Here is a 22,257-nt window from a genome sequence, read left to right on the forward strand (position 1 = left end):
AACAATACATTAGACAATGGAGGCACTGGACTCACACCACGTTGGTTCCATGATCTAGGTATTTTGTGTGGTACTTGGGGTCATATTTACAAGCCCCTATTGTCACCCCGTCACTTTTGTAGATGTTTGGTTGGCGATAGGGGATTTGCATTATTTGCAAAGCAGCGGTAAGCCACCTAATGTGGCTTAACACTGCCTTGTACATGAGGCACAAATTCATGCTATACTTAGCATGAAAGGGGAAGGCAATGGGTGTTGTATTGGCCGTTCCACCACTAAACACCCCGATTTTGAGGCTGCCCCATATTTACAGGGGTGTTGTAAAGATGGGGCAGTGGTCAAAACTGAGACCAGGGTAAACCTGGACTTATCCTTGAACAATGAGTATAAATGTCCAATTTCTCTTTGTTTTTGCTGTTTCCATGTGTGATGCGTTGAACAGAACCCATGGAAACAGCAAAACACAATTGTTGTTTCATGTACAGGAAGGGACACCTTCCTGCACATGAAAATTACCTCACCTACAACGCAGACACCCTTACACTGAGAGTCATTTTGTTTTGCTGCATGGATGTGTCCATCAAAATGCTGCACAACTATGTATGTGAATTGGGGGCGTGGCCAAGCAAGATAGCCATGTAGACAAACTCGTCAGAGCTCCTCTCAACTGCCTGTTAATTTTATCATTATCCTACCGAATCCTGCTCCAAAAAATGTCCCAAAAGTCATCGGAACACGGTGCCGACCTTCCCTGATGCTTATACAAAACGGAGAGCAGCCGAGTGTGTAGAGATCGTAAAGACGAGTGGTGGGCTCTCGGGAGCCGGTCGGCGCCATCTTGAGAGCTGAGGAGCCGTAGGAGCAGAGTAAGCAGTCCAACAAGCTCCGAGTTGAAGAAGACACGCAGGAGACACGGGGTGCCGAATGGTACCCGGAGGGCCGATAGTGCGTGGAGACAGAGACCCAAAGTCTGACAAAAAGGGAAGAGGCCTGTGACCGTGACGAGCGGCCGGTGTGCGGGTGCACTCATGGGCAAGCCGACGACGGGGAGAGTCCTGATAGACCACGTCACAGGGTAAGGAGTGCCGGCAGCGAGGGTAGACCACACCTAGATGCGGTGGATATACAAGGGGCCCACAACGCATTGAATATTTCAAGAGAGCAAGGGGAGAAAATTAAAAGCTGAGGTTTGGGCCTGCATAACATTGCACACACACACCAGGTTTATTATTTGTGCATCAACTGACAACACATAATGTGGCACTAAGCCCGCCCACGGCCCCACATTGATTAATGGGGAAGGGGGTTCAAGAAACCCATCCTGAACAACAAGGAAAACAGTAGCAAAGGAAGGGAGGGTGCGATTCTCTTGTGGACCATCCTAAGAGACACTGCAAAGGCCTGAACAACCAGGACACAAAAGAAAGGCGGCACCCTGAAAAAAATAACATTAAAATATATGAAGTAGTGAGGACCAAGGCACGCAAAGTCGGCAACAGGCAAGCAGATAAACACAAAGAGAACGGGACATCACAATGACAATGACCAAAGGGGAGTAGCAAGGGCGGGCGGCAGCTGCTCACCTAGACCAGTGACGCAGCGCCGCTGGTAAGGACTCTCTACAAGACCAGGCAAAGCTGTGGCACTCCTGGAGGGGCGGAAGGAAGGCTGAGCCCAAGAGGATACATAGAATATAACACTCTCATAGGGAAAATATTTGGATCAAATATCACACTTAAGGAAGTGCAGGGGGGGAGGACTTCCTAATTCTACTAATACAAGAAGTGGCACTCCCTGAAACAATGGTGAAGGAAAAGGCAACAAAAGCACAAGCTAATAAATATCGAATTATGCACAACCAATTATACAAGGTGCAGAAACGAGGGAAGAAAACACCAACGGAAGGCTGGACCCACATGAACAGACTAACACAGCTCCCCCTACACTAGCAGATGTAATTCAAGCGATCCAGATAACGAGAGAAGATATGGTACACAGAATTGAAGCAATAGCCATAGATGTTAATCTTCTACGATGTGACCTAAGGAAAGTGTCGGACAGAAGGAAGTACGTAATCTCAGTGACAGAAGACTCAGAAGGACGATCAAGATGGAACAACCTACAATTTCTTGGTTTTCCAGAGAAAGCAGATGGCCCCTCAGCAGAATTATTTCTAGAGGTCTGGATCACGAAGGAATTGACCCCTAGGAGACTCTCCAAATTTTTCAATGTGGATAGAGCACATAAGGCATTAGTTCCCCCGCCCAAACCAGGCACACCTCCACGAGCCATCAGTGCTAGATTTTTTAATTATAAAGACCGCAATGTCATTCTGCAGACTATCCGCACTAGAGGACAAATTCACTAGGAGGGACACCCTATATCAATATATCCAGACTACACACAAAGAGTTCAAGAGCAGAGAAAGACCTTAATAGCAGTCAAGAGGAGACTTAGAGACCTACATTTAAAATATAGTCTCATATTCCCTGCAAAGCTACGCATTGAACAGGAGGGCCGTGTTCTGTTGTCTTTCTCAGCTTCTGAAGCCAGCGACTGGCTAGATGCCAGGGGAGAAGGATGGAACTGCCTGGTGCCACCCACGGGATCAGCAGAACCCAGGAGACCAGGAATCAGATGCAGGGGCACGGAGATCAAAGAGACAGCTTCAACCAAGATGGCAAGGCATTCCTGGGCGGATCAAAGTTCTACAAGATGGGACACTTCATGCCTCTGATACAGATCCGTACCCGAATCGGATATGACATCACAGGATATGATGACAGATCCGGGGGGCTCTGGAAATGGGCATGAATGAACAGAATCTAGAGGACATAAGGATAAACACAGATAAGCGATCAACGAACATGTTTACATCAGGGGAGAGATCTCTTTCTTTAACAATAAGGACAATGAGGCGGAGAAAACACTATCATAAAAAATAACTTAGGATGGTGCGCGGCAGTCGAGGGGTAGCATTTCCCCCAACAGAGGCTGAGATTCACTTGGGGAGCTTGAGGAGTTTCCTCACACCCCGGCGGAGACCAGTCCACTGTCACAGCAACCATCTATAGGAACTTTAATACTAAAACCAGAGTTAAATACTTGTATACGATATATGTACTTGGAAAGTAATGTTATGGAAACCAAAAGTACGCACTTGTTGAGGGGGGAGGGTGATAAGGCGGTAAGTGTTGAAAATGGCATCAGTTATAATGACGGAGGCGAGAGTCGAACGACTGCCCAAGGGGACGGAGAGGGCAAGGTAAAGTTCAGTTTCCAATGTTATATTGAGTTGGGGGTAGATCACATTGTCGAGTCCAAAATACCGGTCCCATTTAAAATCCAGTATGTATGGAGTGAGGGATGTGACAAACTTATGGGAGGAACAGGCAAAATGCGGATTACAACAACTAATGATGGCTGCACAAGTTCTAAAGATTGCTAGCTGGAATGTGCGGGGTATAGCAGGATTTGATAAAAGACGCAGAATACATGCCTTTCTGACTCGATATAAGGTGGCCATAGCCTGTCTGCAAGAGACTCACAAATGGGGAGATACAATTACTAGTGTAAAGAGGAGATGGAGGGGACAGATCTATATTACCTCTTATTCGGGATACGCGAGAGGAGCACTCATATGGGTAACATCTGGGACTCCTTCTCAGCACTTACATCATGTCCTAGAATCAGAGAAGAGATTTGTCATTTTGCATGGCAATTTGGAGGGAAGGGAAGTATGTATTATTAATGTTTACACACCCAATTCGGACTGTTCTGATTTTTTTCTGACAATTATGAAGGCGGTGACGCCATATATGGGTGCGGAGATTATACTCACAGGAGTCTTTAATTGCATATTTGATGGTATGTTAGATAGAGAGCCCCCTAGAAATAACACAAAGCCCCGAATGACAGCATCACTACTAACAATAGTGCAGGGCATGCAGCTGAGAGACGAATGAAGAGCTAGGAACCCACATAGGAAAACATTTTCGTGCTGCACCCCGGCAGCTAACACATTCAGCTGCATTGACCATTAATGTCTGACACCTGAGCTATCAGCAGCGACGGAAGGTATAGTTTATCTGCCTCACTACCTCTCTGACCATTCGCCACTGTTACTGACACTGAAAAATTGAGAGAGGGCTGCCCTGCTATTCCACTATGGAGACTACAGGTGGAGGCGCATACTGATCTACCTTATGCGTCACAAATATCACAGGCTATATTGGATTACTTCGAGGAAAACTAGGGATGTACAGCTAACAGATCGTCCGAATGGGAGGCTATGAAGGTGGTAATAAGGGGAGTATGTATGAAGATGACCTATGGGGTGAAACATCAACTGGAGAGATATATTAAAACACTAGAATGACAGCTGAAAAAAATGGAAGACGATTTACACAATATAACACAATATAGCACCAAATGGCATAAAGTGAGAGAGGAATTACTGGAATCCTGGACTAGGTTGGAAAAATGTACATACACAACACATAGACAGAGGATATATATGGAAGGAGATAGAACTGGCGCAATATTGGCGAGACTTCTAAGATCGGATAAAGAAGCTACACCTATTTTACAAATGCAAAATAAAAATGGGGATACCCTCTGTACACAGAAGACGATCCTAGGGGAATTTGCACTACACTTAGAATCAGTATGCAACAAAAATCCTCACCCACCCAAGCAAATAATGCGAGATTTTTTAAACACTATGAAAATACCCACATTAACAAGAGGGGAGGCTGAGGCCCTTGGGGGCCAATTACAAAAGAGGAACTGTTACTAGCCATTAAGAAACTAAAAACAGAAAAATACCCGGGGAGTGACGGACTTCCAGCAGAATTCTACCAAAGATTATCCCCACTGATAGCTGACCAGTTACTGGAGGTCTTTAATGAGGCACTAGCAAAAATATTCCTACCAAAAACAATGAAAGAAGCAGAAGTAACTATGATACTTAAACCAGATTAAAAACCCTAATCCCGAACACCTACAGACCAATATCTCTCCTAAATATGGACGCCAAGATCTTAAGCTGGATTTTGGCGTCCCGCCTGCTTCCATATATGTCCGAACTTGTTCATTCTTACCAGGCTGGGTTCATACCCAGGTGGAATATCACTCGCAGTTTGCGTAGACTGGTACATGTATGGCATGCTCCCAGTCTAGTGAGTGGGAACAGTGCATTGGCGCTTCTAGATATCGAAGTTGAGTGGGAATATATCTGGGCAATTCACGAAAGAATGGGGCTGGGTCAGGACTTTATCCAATGGGTTAAAATAAAATAATCTATACCGACCGTCGGCCAGAGTGAAACTACGAGGACAGGTTTGAGACCAATTGCTTTGACGAAAGGCAACCAACAGAGCTGCACATTATCTCCTCTCATATTCGCCATTGCAATGGAGCTTTTGGCTATTACACTGAGATAGAAGCTGGGAAAGTGGGGAATCCAATTAGGAGAGACCTTACATGTGGTCTTGATGTACGCAGACGGCACATTAGAATATATGCGCCACCCAGATGAAGCAGTACCAGCTCTATTCGCAGAACTTGAAAAATTGGGAGCAGTGTCCGGTCTCCGTCTTAACTGTGGGAAGACGAAATTGTTCCCTATGGGGAGACTGACTGAGCTACTGGAACACGACTTACCCAGTGTAGGGCTGACGTGGGTATCAAAGCAGGTCAGGTACCTAGGGATACAATTAATCAACACCCCCACAGCCTATCTAGAGAGCAATGTTAGGAAAATGATAGAAGGCATCAGTCGTTCTGTTAAATTCTAGAAGGAGCTGCTGCTATCTCTGATGGGAAGAATAGCTATAACAAAGATGGTCATACTACCAAGATGCCTCTACATCTTGCAGAATTCAATATATAAAATCCCACAACATTATTTTAAACAATAGAGCGCTTACTGATAGAACTATTGTGGGCCAATGGAAGGAAAAGTGTAAAACTTGACACCCTCCAACAAAAATGGGAAGCGGGAGGAATGGAGGTCCCACGTCTGGAGCTCTATTATATGGCCACGCAACTTCAGCATGCTGTACACTGGATGGATGAAGATAAGAATTGAGAGAAACAATTATTGGTGGGTACATATGGAGAGATCCCCTTGCCCGAGCTCTTTATGAGGGGGACCGAAATCCCCGAATCATACCCATACATTATTCAACATGTAGCAGCGATTTGGGAAATGGCAATTAAACAAGTAGTCCGACATGCACCCTATGCCCCGGATATGTCACTATGGAAGGTGCAACCTTTTAAAAAGATAGCGGAGTCAATGTCCCTTAAGCGATGGATAAAAGGGGGATGCCATACAATGGGAGATCTACATAGTAATAATCAATTTATAACTAGGGAAGAAGCAGAAAATATGTATGAAGTAGGTAGGGGCCAATTCTTACAATATTCAAAGATTGCAGCTGTCGCCCGGGAAATATGGCCCTCATTTCAACAGGAGCCGCACATCACATTGACCCTACAGGCACTACTTAACCTGACCGGGGGACGCAGACTAGTCACACATTTATAGAGAGTGCTAAGAGATGATCTTCCAAAAAAAAAACCTTCCTGTCCAGGCACGATGGGACGATAGGGTAGGCGAACCCCTGTCAGAAAAAGATCGGGTTAAAGTACATTAGGGAGTCAGGAATACAAATTCCTATGCGAGATTTAAGCCTATCCAATATAATATTATTCATCAGAACTATCTGACCCCCAAAACTTTTAACAAAATATACCCGGACCGCACTAACAAATGCCCTAGTTGTGAACAGGCAGAAGTGAATTTTGTCCACATGATATGGGACTATCCCACACTTGCACAATACTGGGGGAACGTAATAGACAGGATACAAGTTGCCACCGGATGGAAAATCTCACGAACAGTCATGGTAGTAATATTAGGGCTGTTTCACATGCCTAAAACTAAGGCGTTTAGTAGAAAGTTTGTTCTATTGGGTCTAGTACTGGCAAAAATAAGGATTGCGATGAAGTGGCTCAGCCCGGACCTCACCACTTTGGAGGGTTGACTAAATGACATGGGCAAATGGGCGATAGCGGAACTAGTTAGAATGAAAAAAACTCAGGAGGGATGAAAGGCTAGAAGAGGATGCACGAGAGTGGTTCCTCATGATAGCTGACACTAAAGAACCACGTGCCCTGGATGAGGAATCACTGGGAGAAAGGGAAGAGGGCTCAGGTCCAGTGGAACCGACCACTGGAGGTAATACTTGAGAATGACAAAGAGGCTAGAAGTGATTAATGTGAAGACCTTCCTGCTAGCTCTCCTTTTAGATGATCTGACTCAACAATGGGGGGAGGTTACAATGTTTATAATGAAAAATGCATAGTACCTTCTAACATAAATGTATATGGATCAAGTATCCTACAGATATTGATGTCAGGAGATTGAGATGTGGAAAACAACGAAAGTAATTATGACAGTAGATACAGTGAATGTATACGTGTTATATCAACTTCGAAATGCCACTACAACATTTGTTTTTAAACTATGTATGTGGGTCACTGTTTTATTGCACCACCATTTCTCCTCTTACAGCAACATTAGTACATTATCTTTGTGAATGTGGTAAAGAATCTATCTGGCACTGTGTTTTGGCAGAACAGCCATCACAACACCCATTGTACACCACATTGGCTAGTATAGGTTCAAACTATGCCTCGTTACCTAAGTAAGGTTAGGCCACTTCAACTGGCTTTATGCAGACTTGATTAATTGGCCAAGGCCCTATCCCCACACGAACGTTGTGAAAGTGGCATTCCAGTGACAATGTTGCCTTGAAGATTTGAGCCAGTGAGTCATTCACACATCTCCTGTCATCTCACTGCCTAACAAGGAAGCAGACTCAGCAGACCACATTTTTGGTAATGCCCTCTGGCTTTGTTGTGCTAGCTGCACTGCTTACGCACATTGTTGACAACTCTCAAGTTTGATCACCACTGACAACACACATCATGGAAATTGAAGTGCTTTTATTTACATGTGTGAATTTGAAATAGTTTGGTTGGATCGGTTCTTTTGAGAACAACCCCCAAATTGTATACATAGCCAGGTGATGGACAGACAGAGTAATTGTGGGGCGACATGACATGAGATATGTTGAGGAATCAAAAAACTTCAGTTAGGAGAATGATTGCAGTGTCACTGAGGATCAATGGCCACATTGGCAGTCCATGAAATGTCCAAGGTGAACGTAGCAACGTCAGTGTGGTACTGGTGATATTCCGAGGCATGATGGTAAGCACAGGGCTAAGCAGAAACTAGCCATTTGACACAGATGAACACTACTGCTGGCTTCTCCTTGTGATTGATTTTTCATCCACATCTTCCTCCTCTGATATGTCTGGTGCCTCCCGTGCAGGTGCTGTATGATTTGCGGCAGCTTAGGGGCACACAGACACTTCAGAGGCAGAAGAGGTGGATGCTGTAGGTGCAGCAGCATTCATTTGTGCCACCAGATGAGATATCTCTACAGCGAGAATGGGCTGCAGGGCTTGCAGGACTCCAGCAATGTCACGGTGGTAGGCAGCCATGGCAGCCAAGTGGGAAGCCTGCTTCTGCTCCATGTTTTCCATGATCTTCCGCAATGCCCCCAACTCTTTGGCCACATCGCTGGTGCCACTTAAGCAGGACAGTTGCTGTTGCCTCTGTGTCGTAACACCGGCAATGTCAGCCAGGTTCTGCTGGAGATTATAGAGCGGACTGTAGGGGCCTCTGATGGCAGCGGAGGGGTCCCTACTGGAACTAAGGTACCCACGGATCCCCTTATGGTTTGGCTGCCAGGCTCTCCAACCCCGCTGCACCAGGTCTGCCACCTCACGCTGGACTCCTACCGCAATACATTGAAATAGTATCTGTGGGTCCTCAGAGTTCATGTTTGTGGCTGTGGTGATAGGTGGTGCCTTCTGGATGTTTGGCGGGCCCGCTGGAGATGCCACAACGCTGCTGGATCTCTCCGGGTCCGGAGAAGGGCTACCTATGGAGTTGAGCAGCTCTTGGAGGGTGTCCTGGTCGATGATTGTGAGCTCTTCTTCACCATCAATGCCATCATTGAAGAGTGGGACAGACTTCTGAGCAGGAGGTGATGTTCCATCTTCTGCACTGTAAAGGGCAGATACTGTTCCAAGCATTTTAGCATTTTACAATTCGAGTTCATGACACTTTCCATTCTCTTGTGTTACACGTAACACCTGTTGCACGCAGGTTTGTATGTCAGTGTTCAAAGTCTATGAAATATGAAATTAAATGAAATAAATGCATTTGATATAGCGCACAGCCACTCAAACTAGAGTGTCCTGGTGCAAAACAGCGCGAGGAGTGGAGGGGTGATGGAGAAGGGTACGTTTTTTAAATCCAGGTTTTAAGATTCTTTCTGAAAGTTAGCAGGTCTGTGGTTGAACTCAGAGGATCTAGAAGACTGTTCCACATCCTTGCGCCAAGGAAACCGAATGATCTTCCCTCATACGTAGAAAGCTTTAAAAAAGTTCTCCATAGCTTTGAAGTTGATCCTTTTTTTCATACGCAGCCAGTGGAAGGACCTTAGAATTGGGGTCATACTAGATCTGGGTTTAGGCCTCACAAATGCTCTGGCTGCCGTGTTTTGCACCACTTGCAGGCGCTGAATGAGACATTTTGGCAAACCGTGGTACAAACTGTTGACATAGTCTAGTTTAGATGTCAACAAGGATTGCACCACTATCTTTCTACTGTCTAGTGATAGCAGTGGCAGGAATTTCTTTAACATGCGAAGTATACCAAAGCACGCGCTGGTTAGAGTTTGAATCTGTGAACACATGGAGAGAGTATTGTTAATGACAATAACTAAGATCTTGACTTTCTCCTTAGCTGAAGGCGGGAGTGACAGGTCTTTTGGCCACCAAGTGCTCCAGTTATACGTTTCAGGTTGTCCAAAGAAGACGACTTCTGTTTTATCCGGGTTACACTTCAGCTGATTTATCTTAAGCCAATTGAATACCTTTGTGCTGTGCTATTTGCGCTGTCAAAGTCGGTTCCTTTGTCACAGGTAAAAATCAGCTGAGTGTCATCCGCGTATGACACAATTTTATCGCCTTCTTCTTCTACCACAAATTCAAGGGGTGATAGGTATATATTGAAAATGGTGGGACTGATAATAGAGCCCTAGTGAACACCCAAATTAATGGCAGATATGGGAGATGAAAAAGGGGGTTACCAGATGTCCTGTGATCTGTTTTCCAAGAAGGAGGACATCCATGTTTGGGCGGTCCCGCCCAAACCAATGTTTGCTAGTCTATCAAGAGGCTTCCTATTGTGTGGAACAGTGTCAAAGGCCGCCGAAAAATAGAGCAGGATCCGAACAGCCTTTCCTTCTTGGTCTAGCATACCCATGATACATTCTGTCACCTCCAACAGAGCAGACTCCGTACTATAAGTGTACCTAAAACTTCATCTATGCAGACCTTCCTGTGGTGCTTGTTATTTAAACTTATTTACAATGCTGCATTGAGCTACCTCACATGGATACACCCCACTGGTGAATATGCACCCTTCCATACTCTAGGTGTGTATGATTAGGGATCCTTGAGGGTCTCATTTATGAGGGCCAGCCGGTATCATTGTGCTGACAGTCAATCACTTTGTTTGACGTTACGGTGGTGCATTGTGACACAGGCAGATTTATAAGGACATGGTATGTGGTTTTTCAAGGGCGTATGAATCTGTATCCCTTTTACACTGAAAAACGTGTGAAAGGTACATTCCTGAGATGTTGCTGGGGTATTCCCAGGAACATCCATGGCTTTTTGACACTTTGCACACATGCAAAGATGGAAAAGCCTATTCTGATTGATATTGTGCAAGAAGGTTTCGGTTCCTGCACAAAAGGTGATCGTCCACTCAATGTAGGCAGACTTGACCATGGTGCAAAGGCTGCCTGCTTTGGCAAGACGCAGCACATTGTGCACCACAGCAGGAGAAAATTACTGGAATGTAACATCTATGAGATACAGCCCTTTCATGCCCTTTTCTTTAGCCGTAGGACAGAACAGAAGCAAGGCCCGCTGTGCTGTCCTTTGGCTGGATACATATGAATGATGCCCAAAGTTTTGATGTGGACATTCCACTGAACCCAACAGCTGATTCATTATGCAAAGCTTATATTCTTCTCCACTAAGATAAACAATGCAAAAAACTTAGCAAGGGAAAGATTTATCACAGTCACCAGTTTGGCCAAACCAGTGGCTATTACAGCTACGCCTAGTCAGGAACTCTGTGAAAAATTGGCCAGATTCTTCTATGGGAAAGTGGATGCTATCTTCTCCACTTTCTCTAATGTAACACCTAAGACTACTTTGGGCCAAATGGATGACTTAAATACAGAAAAGAAAGCTCACCTGGAAAAATGTGCCCAGCTTACAGTTACAGAGACCTTTAATCTTCATATGCTGGTTAAATCTGGCTCCCCTTCTGAACCTTGCCCGATAACGATATTAAAGTTAGTGGCAGAACCGGTCTCCCGAGTCTTGAACTCCATTTTTATTACTACATACTCAGAGGGGTATTTCCCGCTAGAATGGAAAAAAACCTCTATTCTGCCACTACTAAAGAAACCGAATCTTGACGCAAAAGACCCCAACAATTTCAGGCCTATATCCAGACTCCCGGTACCTGCAAAAATTGTTGAGAGGAATTTAAATACGCAACTTCTGAAGTCTACTCAAGCATTGGACCCAACCCAGTATGGCTTCAGAGGGGGGCATAGCACCGAATCTGCTCTCCTGAAAATCTACTGAAGAGATCCGGACCATTTTAGATCAAGGGGGCAAGGCTGCTTTGATCATGGTAGATCTTTCTACAGCATTTGATACGGCCCATCACGATTTGTTGATGGACCAGCTGCAGGAGATCGGAGTACAGGGCTCCGCCTGGAGACTTCTGAAATCTTTCCTGTCAAACCGGAGTCAGTCAGTGTCTCTGAGGGAATTCTCATCCAAGCCTTTTTCATTGCCATGTGGGGTCCCGCAGGGGTCCTCATTGAGTCTGACACTATTTAACATATATGTGTCCTCTATGGCGCCCCTTATTCAGTCATTTGGGTTTAGCTTGACCTCCTATGCGGATGATACCCAAATCGTGGTTTCATTACAACCAGCTGAGTGGCGGAGCACGGCTGTCCATTTTAAGGACTGCATGAATGCCGTAGGGATTTGGATGGCCCAAAACTGCCTTAAATTGAACTCTGGTAAGACGGAGGTGGTATGTTTTGACAATGATCCTAATTTTTAGACCCCAGAATGGTGGCCAGACATCTTGGGTCCTCTCCCCTCACCTAACAGGAAGGTAAAAATCCTAGGAGTGTGAGTTGACCAGAAGCTTAGTTTCAGAGACCAAGTGAATTCAGTGGCCACTGCTACGTCCTTTGCTCTCAGGTCCTGCAAGAAAATTCTGCCGTTTTTACCTAAAGAATGTCGCCAAACAGTCATCACTGCTCTCACCATGTCTAGGCTGGATTAGTGTAACAGTTTGTATTTTAATATCCAGGAAGGAATAATGCAGAAGTTGCAACTCCTGCAGAATGCTGCTGCTAGATTGGTATCGGGCATTCCAAAATATGCACAAATCTTGAAGGAGATACAGAAGCTTCATTGGTTGCCAGTTAGGAAGCGTACCCAATTTAAAGCTTTGTGTCTGGCTCACAGGGCACTTCATGGGACCGGCCCGGCTTATTTAAAAGAGTGCTGTATTGGTATACGCCAATCAGATCACTGCGGTCATTTGATGCTAAGCTGGTCCATGTGCCATTTGCAAAAAAGGCCACCTGGGGTGGAAGAAGTTTTGTAGTGAATGCAGCCAAGGCTTGGAATAATCTTCCACTATACCTCAGAGGTATGACCAGCTTACTGGATTTTCGAAAAGCTTTAAAAACTTGGCTGTTTACCGGTTAATCTGACCTCTGCTCTGAGCCTTGGGCAAGATTTCACATAGTGCCAGGACAGCTACGGGTAACAGTAGCGCTTAACAAATGTTATAATAATAATTGATATTGCCAATGCCACCTATTTACTAGTGTGGCTTGAGGATGAGGCCACTCATGAACTTGAGCCCAGGGAGACAGCAATTTCAAAGTTGTTGAGACAAGGTGATTTGTTCCAATTAGCATGATCTGAGATGTGTCTATGTGTGTTCATGTGTGAGGCACACATTGACCCAGGTCAGTCCCATTAAGGGATGTTTGAGTGCAGGAAGGAACACCTTCATGTTCATTGACAGTCATACCCTCTACTCAGACCCCCTAACCCTTTGGTCTAAGTGTACCTTGGTTGATACCAGGTAAATTCAATACACACACATACAATTATGAGTGCAGGGGTGAAGCTTAAAGTGGGAAATCTACACAACCCAGATTATTCAAGATGGTGAAGGACATTGTTAGTAAATCAAACGTAAATATTCACTTTGCCTTTCGGTGGTTAATGTAGACAAAGTGGCTACAACGTAACCTATTTTTCAAATGGAAATCACAGACATCTTTTGTATTGCATTGTTTTAAGTGATTGTGTTTAGCAAGATGTGATTCATCATAGGTATGTCTTCTGAACACGGATATGTGTCCATTGATCCCTCTGTATATTTGAAACTGAGATCAGGACAAACAACTGACTGTTATACAGTTATGTGACCATGTTACTGTCATGACTGATAGCTACTATATAACTTGTTTTGTGTATTGTGTGCCCATTAGTGCCTTCATAGTAACTGATAGCTTGTAGTGTGTGTAACTTGTACTGTGAGCCCATTAGTAGCTTTACTGTGAATGGCACACATGCTCTTATTGTCACCTATGCCCAGTAATAGTGCCTTGTTGTGATTGACCCACATGTATTTATTGCCGCTTTCATTCTTTGTAAAGGTCATCTTGCACCATTAGCCTTGTTTTCTTATGCCATAGAAACCTATTGTTACCTTTGTTAACCGGCATCTTTTGTTCTGTTTATGCAGGTACGTGTTTCTCGTTATGGGTGCCATCTTGGGTGTGGCACTATTATAAATACCGGCCGCACCCGATGCCAATCGCTTGTGATTGCGGCTCGTTGTAGAAGAAGGAGTTCCTGCCGCGGTCAGAAGAAACAGGTGAATTTTTGTCTCTATGCTGTTTTTCCAGAGTTTGTGCATTCAGGAAGATAAGATAGGAGTATTTATCTTGCGTTCAGAGTCAGATCAAAGTCTCACTAGTAAGGACGTCGCATTACCTTGTTCGCTGTGATACTTCCTGCCCCACCCCCATTGATTTCTCTGGAATACGAATGGAGATCTCTGTCAAATAGAGACTAGTACAAACTACCAAGGTGGAATTTCATAATCAAAGAGAGAAAAGATATGAGTAATGAATAAAGAACCTGAAAACTAATAATTGTGTGACATTAACAGTAAAGAGCAAACAGAAGGAGATGATTGACAAAGCGCTGAAACTTTTCAGACACTCACCCTAGTCACAGATCTGGGTTGAATCCATCATCGTTCTTTAGCTCACTTCGCCACCCCAGTTCAGACACAGCTATATGCAAATCAGTCTAGACCCTGTGCCTCATGGGAACAGTCCAGCCTGAACTGCCAAGCCATGTCTTCCCTGGAGCGGAAACAAGCATCATGGAGACTGGTTTCGGGCTAACAGCCCTCATCAGCCAGGCTAGCTTGAATCCAGTGGCAAAGTGAGCAAGAGACCCACATCTGGGCATACCCTGCCAACTTAGGGCGAACAAAGCAAACGGAAGGAGATGATGGAAGGAGCACTGAAACTTTTCAGACACTCATCCCCAGTCACAGATCTGGGTTGATTCCATCATCCTTCTTTAGCTCACTTCGTCACCCCAGTTCAGACACAGCTATATGCAAATCAGCCTAGATCTTGTGCCTCATGGGAAAAGTCCAGCCTGAACTGCCAAGCCATGTGTTCCCTGGACCAGAAACAAGCATCATGGGACCGGTTTGGGGTAACAGCCCTCATCAGCATGGCTAGCTTGAATTCAGTGGCAAAGTGAGCAAGGGACCCACGTCTGGGCATACCCTGCCAGCTTAGGGCCAACAAAGCAAACAGAAGGAGATGACTGACGGAACGCTGAACATTTTCAGACACTCACCCCCAGTCACAGATCTGGGTTGAATCAGTGAGCAAGGGACCCACATCTGGGCAGTAAAGAACCTGAAAACTAATGATTATGTGACAATAACAGTTGTGGAAAAAAGAGCATAATTACAGAATAAGTGCAGAAGTACGGACTAATTGTTTGGAAATTACGATAACAGTTACATCTATAGCATATTGCCCACTCAAAATACTGAAGCAGTGTCAATATCAAGCAGTGTATATTTTCTTCTGCTGAAAGAAGATACGACTCTGAGCATTAAACTGGAACAATAATGAAACTATGAATGGAAACACTCTGCAGTTAAGAGTGTTGAATTAATTACTGCTCTAGATATAAATATAGAGTCTGAGGATATCAAGCTTTCCTTGTGTAATCACTCTATGTTTTAGGAGTGTTTAAACATAGAACAGTTTTCACTTTATTCCCACAGGTAAGAGACTATTACGTTTTGTCACGTCCTTTCGGTTCTACAATCATTCGGTGACTAATCATGATTCATATTGATTACAAGTAAAAGCGCCTATATCTCTTGTTCCAGGCCTCCTTCCCCGCAGTACCCTCCCTAATTCTCTTCCCCTTATCTGGCCACTCTGATCTTTTGGTACATTTAACAAACAGAATTGGTGCTGCCAGAAGTTGGGCATTTTGAGGATGGTGCTCCCAAGGAATGATTTCCTTGACAGTTACTGAGTATTGTGTAATGTGGCTACTTTCTTGCATTTTTTGCGTCTTGCCACAACAGGAAGATGTTGCAATCTGTTAGAGGGTGCCATGTGTCATTCAGCACACCCAGGGATGTGTCATTTGTGTTAATGGTCTATATTGACTACATATGCCCCTTAAACCAGATTTAAATTGCACATGGTGCTGGCAAATTGTTAAAGTGCCAATTCAAACATATGTCAACAGACAGAGGAGTGGACCAGAGTGGAGAAGTGCATGCCCTCCCCTTGTGTTTCCCACAGCAGTGACAATGATGACCTGATGCAAGCAGGAGATCTTTGTTGGACAGCACAGAGGTGTGCACATGGATGATAAGTACTGTAGTGTACAGAGTCCTTATATGCAGTAGTTAATGGCTGAATGATCACAGACATCAGTGGCTATGCATTTTCTCCTGCCACTATTGACTTTAGCTAAGACCAATGTTCCACACATGTCTATATGAGTCATTGACCACCAAACCCTGAACCATGAATACAATGACATACTGCCAACAAAACATCACATTAAGCAACGTTCATGTTGATAAATGCATTTTGAGTAATAAGAGCAAGACAGCGTGTTTCTTCGTCACCGCTCGCTGATAGCGTCGCTGACGAGTCGGTGGGGCGACATCAGAGAGGAGCCTGGGCAACACCTCACTATGCAATACCTCCATGTCATGGGGCGAGAGTGGCATTTGATCAGATGGTTCGCGGCTTCATTGCGCACACACACGGTGGTCGACTTGACTCCGCTGCGTCGGAAATGGGAAGCGGACTTGGTCTGTCCCATGATTGACAAGGAATGGGACAGGGCACTGCAGGGCCCAACAAGGATCCCAAGGAACGTGCGGTTCCGCCAAATCCAATATTTTATTCTGCATAGGGCATACCTCACACCTGCCTCTATCAACCGGTATTTCCATCGCGTGGACGTGGGTTGTCCCCGTTGCGGAGAGCTGGACGCTGGGCTGGTCCACATGTTGTGGAGCTGCTCCGCGCTGACTTCATACTGGCGGGCAATTCACGGAGCGCTGAGTACATGTACGAGCCGCCAGGTCCCATTTGAATGGTCAGCCTGCTTATTACACCTTTTTCGTAGAACTCCAGCTACGAAGGTCACGTCGAGGTTTATCGACTTGGGATTGGTGGTGGCGAAGGGATTACTTACTAAACGCTGGAAGGCGGCAGATCCTCCTCATGCACAAGCGTGTCGGAGTTCGCTGCTGGAGTGGGCAAGGGCAGAGAGCACGGCCCTCCTGAGGGAGGAAACACTAGGCCTCAGGCGAACGCCAATGGCGGCCGAATGGGACACAATTTTACGGGTTCTGACGTGCCTGGATTAGGACACTCTGGGGCATGATGGGGGTCGATTCGGAGATGCCCTTGCGGAGGGGAGGGGAGATACCTAGCTGGCGGACTGGGCTCGAAATATGGCGCTTAGGGATTAGCCGACTAGGAGAGGTTCAGGGTGCCAGAGATGGTGTTGAATGAGCGACCTGAATGGACGGGTACGGGGATGACGGGGGAGAGAGGGGGGGAGGGGGGATGGCACAGAGGACAATGTGAGGGGATGCTGAAGTAAGGCCAGAATTTGCTGCTGTTGTTTTGGTTTAATTGGGGCGCTTGTTGTTTTGCCTCGTTTTCTTATGGCTAATGAAATAGAAGTGACCACCTGACGGGGATAATTGGGTGCAATACTACCAGTCCCCGTGGGGGAAGCACCTGATCACAAGACGGCGAAGGGGACATTTTTAAGATGGTACTGGCGCAGGGGACCGTAATCTTATTCCCTTCTGATCAATGGGCGTCAAACCAGATTCCATTCATTACTGTGTACAAGATAAGTGATGTATTACTGACTTTATTGCAATTATTAACCAATTGGATTCTACATTGTACTATGTAATTTGTTCACAACTAAAAGGACAATAAACAGATTTCATAATAATAAGAGCAAGACAGCGTGTAGCCAAGTAATTTGCACAATTGCAACATTGTGAATGAGGGCCCTTCTCACCCTTCACTTACCGTGATAGGAATGTGTGGTTAAATGAGCATTGCATACACAACAGGCATGTGGATATTTATGATTAACCCATGCCTACAATGCTGGGGCAGTGAACTATACTCAATTGAACAGGACACGTGTGCAAACATTGAAAGCAACTTGCACTTCCAGTATGTAATGTGTAATCATTGGGGAATGTGCACATCCACAAAGCAAGGTGCTTGCTTTGTTTTTGTGGCTTTTCATGTGAACAACAAGGGTGAATCACCTGCAAATAGTTCTGTCCTACATTTAAGAAAGTGATTTTATGTGCTGTATTCACCTGCACACAACCAAACAGCAGATGACGCATTCATGCTACCTGTGGCATTTTTCGAAGCCACTGTGGCAACAGGACCATCACTCTTTTGGACTTTACTGTGTGAAACCGTGCTTCACAACATTTAACAGGTAGTGTAGAGCCACCTGATGTGGCTTTTTCGACAATGTGTAATTGTGACACACTTTCACACTGTACTTGTGGGCATTTGTACAAGACTGTGACAGACCAGCCTTTTTGGATTGACGCCATACTCACCTACTTCTGACACACATTTCAGAACTGTATGTACAACGATAGAGTGCAGCATTGTATTTCACGCAGCACTTCAGAGAAATGTATCGGCTTAGTACTAATACAGACACTCTTGCAGCATTGTGCAAGAGTGCCAGCGTTGACACTGTGCAGACACATTTTTCAGCAGTGCATGGTGGAAACCAGGACTGGGACGTACTGTGGTATATATAGCACAGGCCTGCATTTCTGGAGTGGCAGAGCACTATTTTATGCCAAGGGAACTGATGCCACACTCCATCACTTTTCTTGTTAATTTGCCCCAGAGTTATAAGACACTTGACTGGTCAGTTGGTGTTGAGTGCATGCAGGTGTGCTTGATTAAAAGTCCCTTACCCCACCATTATATGAGTTTAAATGTTTTTTAATAACCTGAGCATCCCAGGGGACATGTGCATGTACCCACAAGGACATTTGTAGCTGGAATTTGGTCAACAAACAGTGTGGGTGGACACTGAGACATTTGTAGATGGACGGAAAAACATTACTCCCCCCTGTTCCTAGTTGGTACTTACCCTGTTGCTGATATAGCTGGTCATATTCAGCACTATCCTGTCTCTAAACACTGACTCCTCACAGATGACTGTGGACACCTGTTCTTTAAAGGCATCAAGCTCCTCCTGTGGTGCTGGACTCCCACTTCCAGTCTGCAGTGCTGCCTGTCGATTGCTGGCCAGTTTCTGCTTAGTCGTGCACTTGGCATCATGTCAGCGCTTCTTGCCGTTAATCACTGTCCTCGTGACCTCTGCTACAGCATTCACCTTGCTGACAATGGACTGCTAAATGGCATTTTTGGTCCCCAATGATACCCTGGAGCTGACGAAGCGCTGGTGTTGATTCTCCATCTCCTCCGCAATCAGTATCTAATTTTCCTCCTAACTGAATGTGGTTTTCCTTTTCCTCTTCCCCTGGTACTCTGGCTTGTCATCCTGGTTGTTAGGGGGATTAGGGTGGTCGTTGTCTGCTGCTACACGGGTTCCAGGCTGCTCCATTTTGCATTGAGGGTTGCTTTTTGTTTGTTTTAGGCGTTTTTCTGCACTTTTTTCCCACCAGACGCAAAAAAAGTGCCGGCCCGCCGGCTAACGTGAGTTTTCAGCAGGTAATTGACTGGCCAGCTTGCACTTTTTTCACGTTAGGGTCAAGATTTTTATCGAAGGGACACTCTGGTTAGTGGCACCTTTTGGCTCAGTGAGCTGTGCCTATCACCATGTAGAGATGTACTGTAAATACGTTGCTCACATGGGGATAGTTTTCGGTGATACACCGCATTAAAAAGTTGCGGCTAAGCAACGTCAATTTTGCTTAGCGGCAATTCTTGTAAATATAACCCTGAGTTTGTTCCATCGTAAATAGGTAGATGCACATAAGGTGGTTTTAGGTGCATTGCTTTGTGTTGTTTTATGTTGGAAAGCAAGAAAATGATGGCTTGACCATGTAACTGGAGTCATTGCTTGAAAGGTAACTGGTTCTGTATTAGCAAAAATGACATCTAGAATGTGTCCAGTGATGTGTTTGGGTTTGTGGACGATCTGATGCAGATTCAGTGTGTCTAGGCCAGTGATGATTGTTTTTGGATGTGGCATATTGGGTTTGTCAAACCAAATGTTGGTCACCCAGAATGCATAGGTTGAAGTGTAGTGTTATCAGGTTTGAAAGAGTGTCTAGAATTGTGCCTGTGAATGTTGCATTGCTAGGTGGAGGTCTGTAAAGGAGCAGAAAGTTACGCGAGGAAGACGGTGTAGGATTGCATCTGGTGAAAAGGGCTTCACAACCCTGTATGGAGACTTTGTCAGCTTTAGTGATATGTAATGTTTGTTTGAACACAAAATCTAGGCCACCTCCATCTTTGTGTATTCGATTTTGCGTGATAGTTTGATAGCTTAGGGGAACGGCTTCATGCAGAACTGGAGTCATGTCATGCCCTAATAATGATTTAGTGATGAAGAGTATGTCAGGTTTTGGGTCAATGAGAAGGTTGTAGATGTCATGTTTGTTTTTAGAGAGTGGTCGAGCATTTATTAGTAGACAGTTTAGAGAATGTGCTTTGGTGATAGCGTGACTTTGTCCTGTAGAAGAGTGAGCAGTATGCTGTGGGCTTGTAGCAGGTGTGTCTTTAGAATTAGCTGTATGAGGATATCAATCGTGTAGCTGTTCTGTATCATGTTCCTCGTTCAGCAGGCTAAGAAGACATTTTAATAGGTTGGCGTGTGTAGGTGGTGGACACAGTGTTTGAGAGTGAGTTGGTGAGCTGTGTTGTTTTTGTAGTGTAAACTTGTTGTGCAGCAAACATGAAAAAGTAAAGTTGTGAAGAGTGGCATGTTGCTTATTTTGTATGCGTCTGTTTATTGCAGAAGGTGTATGTGTTGGGGTGGTGGTGCAGCATGTGAGTCATGTAGTATGATTCTAAATTGTCCAATTGATGAGAGGTGTTTAAAAGAGAGATGCGTTGTTGCTGCATATGTGTTACTAACCCTAAGCCCTACATCCAATAGAACAACTAACCCAGGAACCAATCAGCACCCTCAAATAGTCAGCCAATGAGAACACTAACCCTAATCCAGTAGAAACATCAGATACAGCCACCAATCAATGCACGCATGTAACATCCAAAAGCAGCCTATATAAGGCACCAGCGACCTCAGGCAATGTTTACTGGCCAGGGGACTGGAAGCTGCTCCTGAATTCTGAATCTCCTAGGAGACAAGTAGGCTCAATCCACACTCTGAAGTACTGCAGGTAAGGGCCTAAAACTTTGCCCTCTAACAATACTGCTTTTCAAACACTGAAATCACTCTCCAGGCCATAAAACCAGTTTTACTATCCCTTAAAATACAGCTTAAACAACTAACAGAAGATTACTACAATCTCAGAGCACCCTCTGTTCAGTCTCTGGAGTACAATATCTCTGTTGCTAAGGTGGGGGGGGGGGATTCATCTGGTTCCAATCACTTGCTAAGACAAAATGGGAGCTGGGGTGGATTGCTTCACACACAGGTCTGAACACAGATACAGGGGGAAACTAGGAAGAAAAATCAGGTTGTCACAGGCAATTTGCAGATACACCAGATTTTTGACCGAAAAGCCCACAATGTAACAGGTAAAATGAAACAGTCACAAGCAAGTATAATCTTCAAATTTCTAAACAAAACAGATAAAAAATGATGCAATCAGGGGCAGGTAAAAACGTAAATTTTTAAACTGAAACAACCACAAGCAAAACATGTGAAAGTGATGCCATCAAGTGTAAAAGAAAATCGCTTTCAAATCTCAGCACCTTGGTGGACTGCTCCGATGTTGATTCACAACTGCTCCTCATTTTATGGAGGTCCCATGTGCCCAGCCTCCAGGTAGCAGAGTCAAGGCTGGATTGTCTGGCTCCCTCATCTGTTCCTGGGGATTCAGTGGTATCCTCATCCTTGTCACCATCAGCCGGCAGGAAAACTATGACAGCTCAAAAGAAATGCAGGCCAATTTAGAGTCAAATGTCAGACGTTTCTTATATAATTTTATGTCAGATGGCCTACAAGTTGGAAATCATTTCTGGGATTCTGATGGGGCAATAACATGTAGACTGCCCCTTATGATGCGGTCAATTACACAGTGAAATGAATCCTATTTTCTTTTGTCTTGGTCTGTCTAGACTGGTCGATGTAACTTGCCAATATTCCTTAGGGATAATATTCATACCATTACATGTTCTATTGATTTCATATTTCGACCCACATGCTAACAACTTAAAATTCTATTTTATATGTATAAAG

At 44.8% G+C, this 22,257-nt stretch overlaps 1 long non-coding RNA gene across 1 annotated transcript in view; it reads left to right on the top strand.

The window, feature by feature from the left end:
- Positions 1-611: 611 nt before the first annotated feature.
- LOC146857292 (uncharacterized) overlaps positions 612-22,257 on the top strand; it is a 94,995-nt gene continuing 73,349 nt past the window's right edge. The window contains exons 1-2 of the long non-coding RNA XR_014979563.1: positions 612-1,075; positions 14,021-14,152. This is a non-coding gene — a long non-coding RNA (uncharacterized LOC146857292). The remainder of the gene's footprint in view (positions 1,076-14,020; positions 14,153-22,257) is intronic.

This window comes from Triturus cristatus, chromosome 3_2 (assembly GCF_964204655.1).
Source record: "Triturus cristatus chromosome 3_2, aTriCri1.1, whole genome shotgun sequence".
Taxonomy (NCBI): domain Eukaryota; kingdom Metazoa; phylum Chordata; class Amphibia; order Caudata; family Salamandridae; genus Triturus; species Triturus cristatus.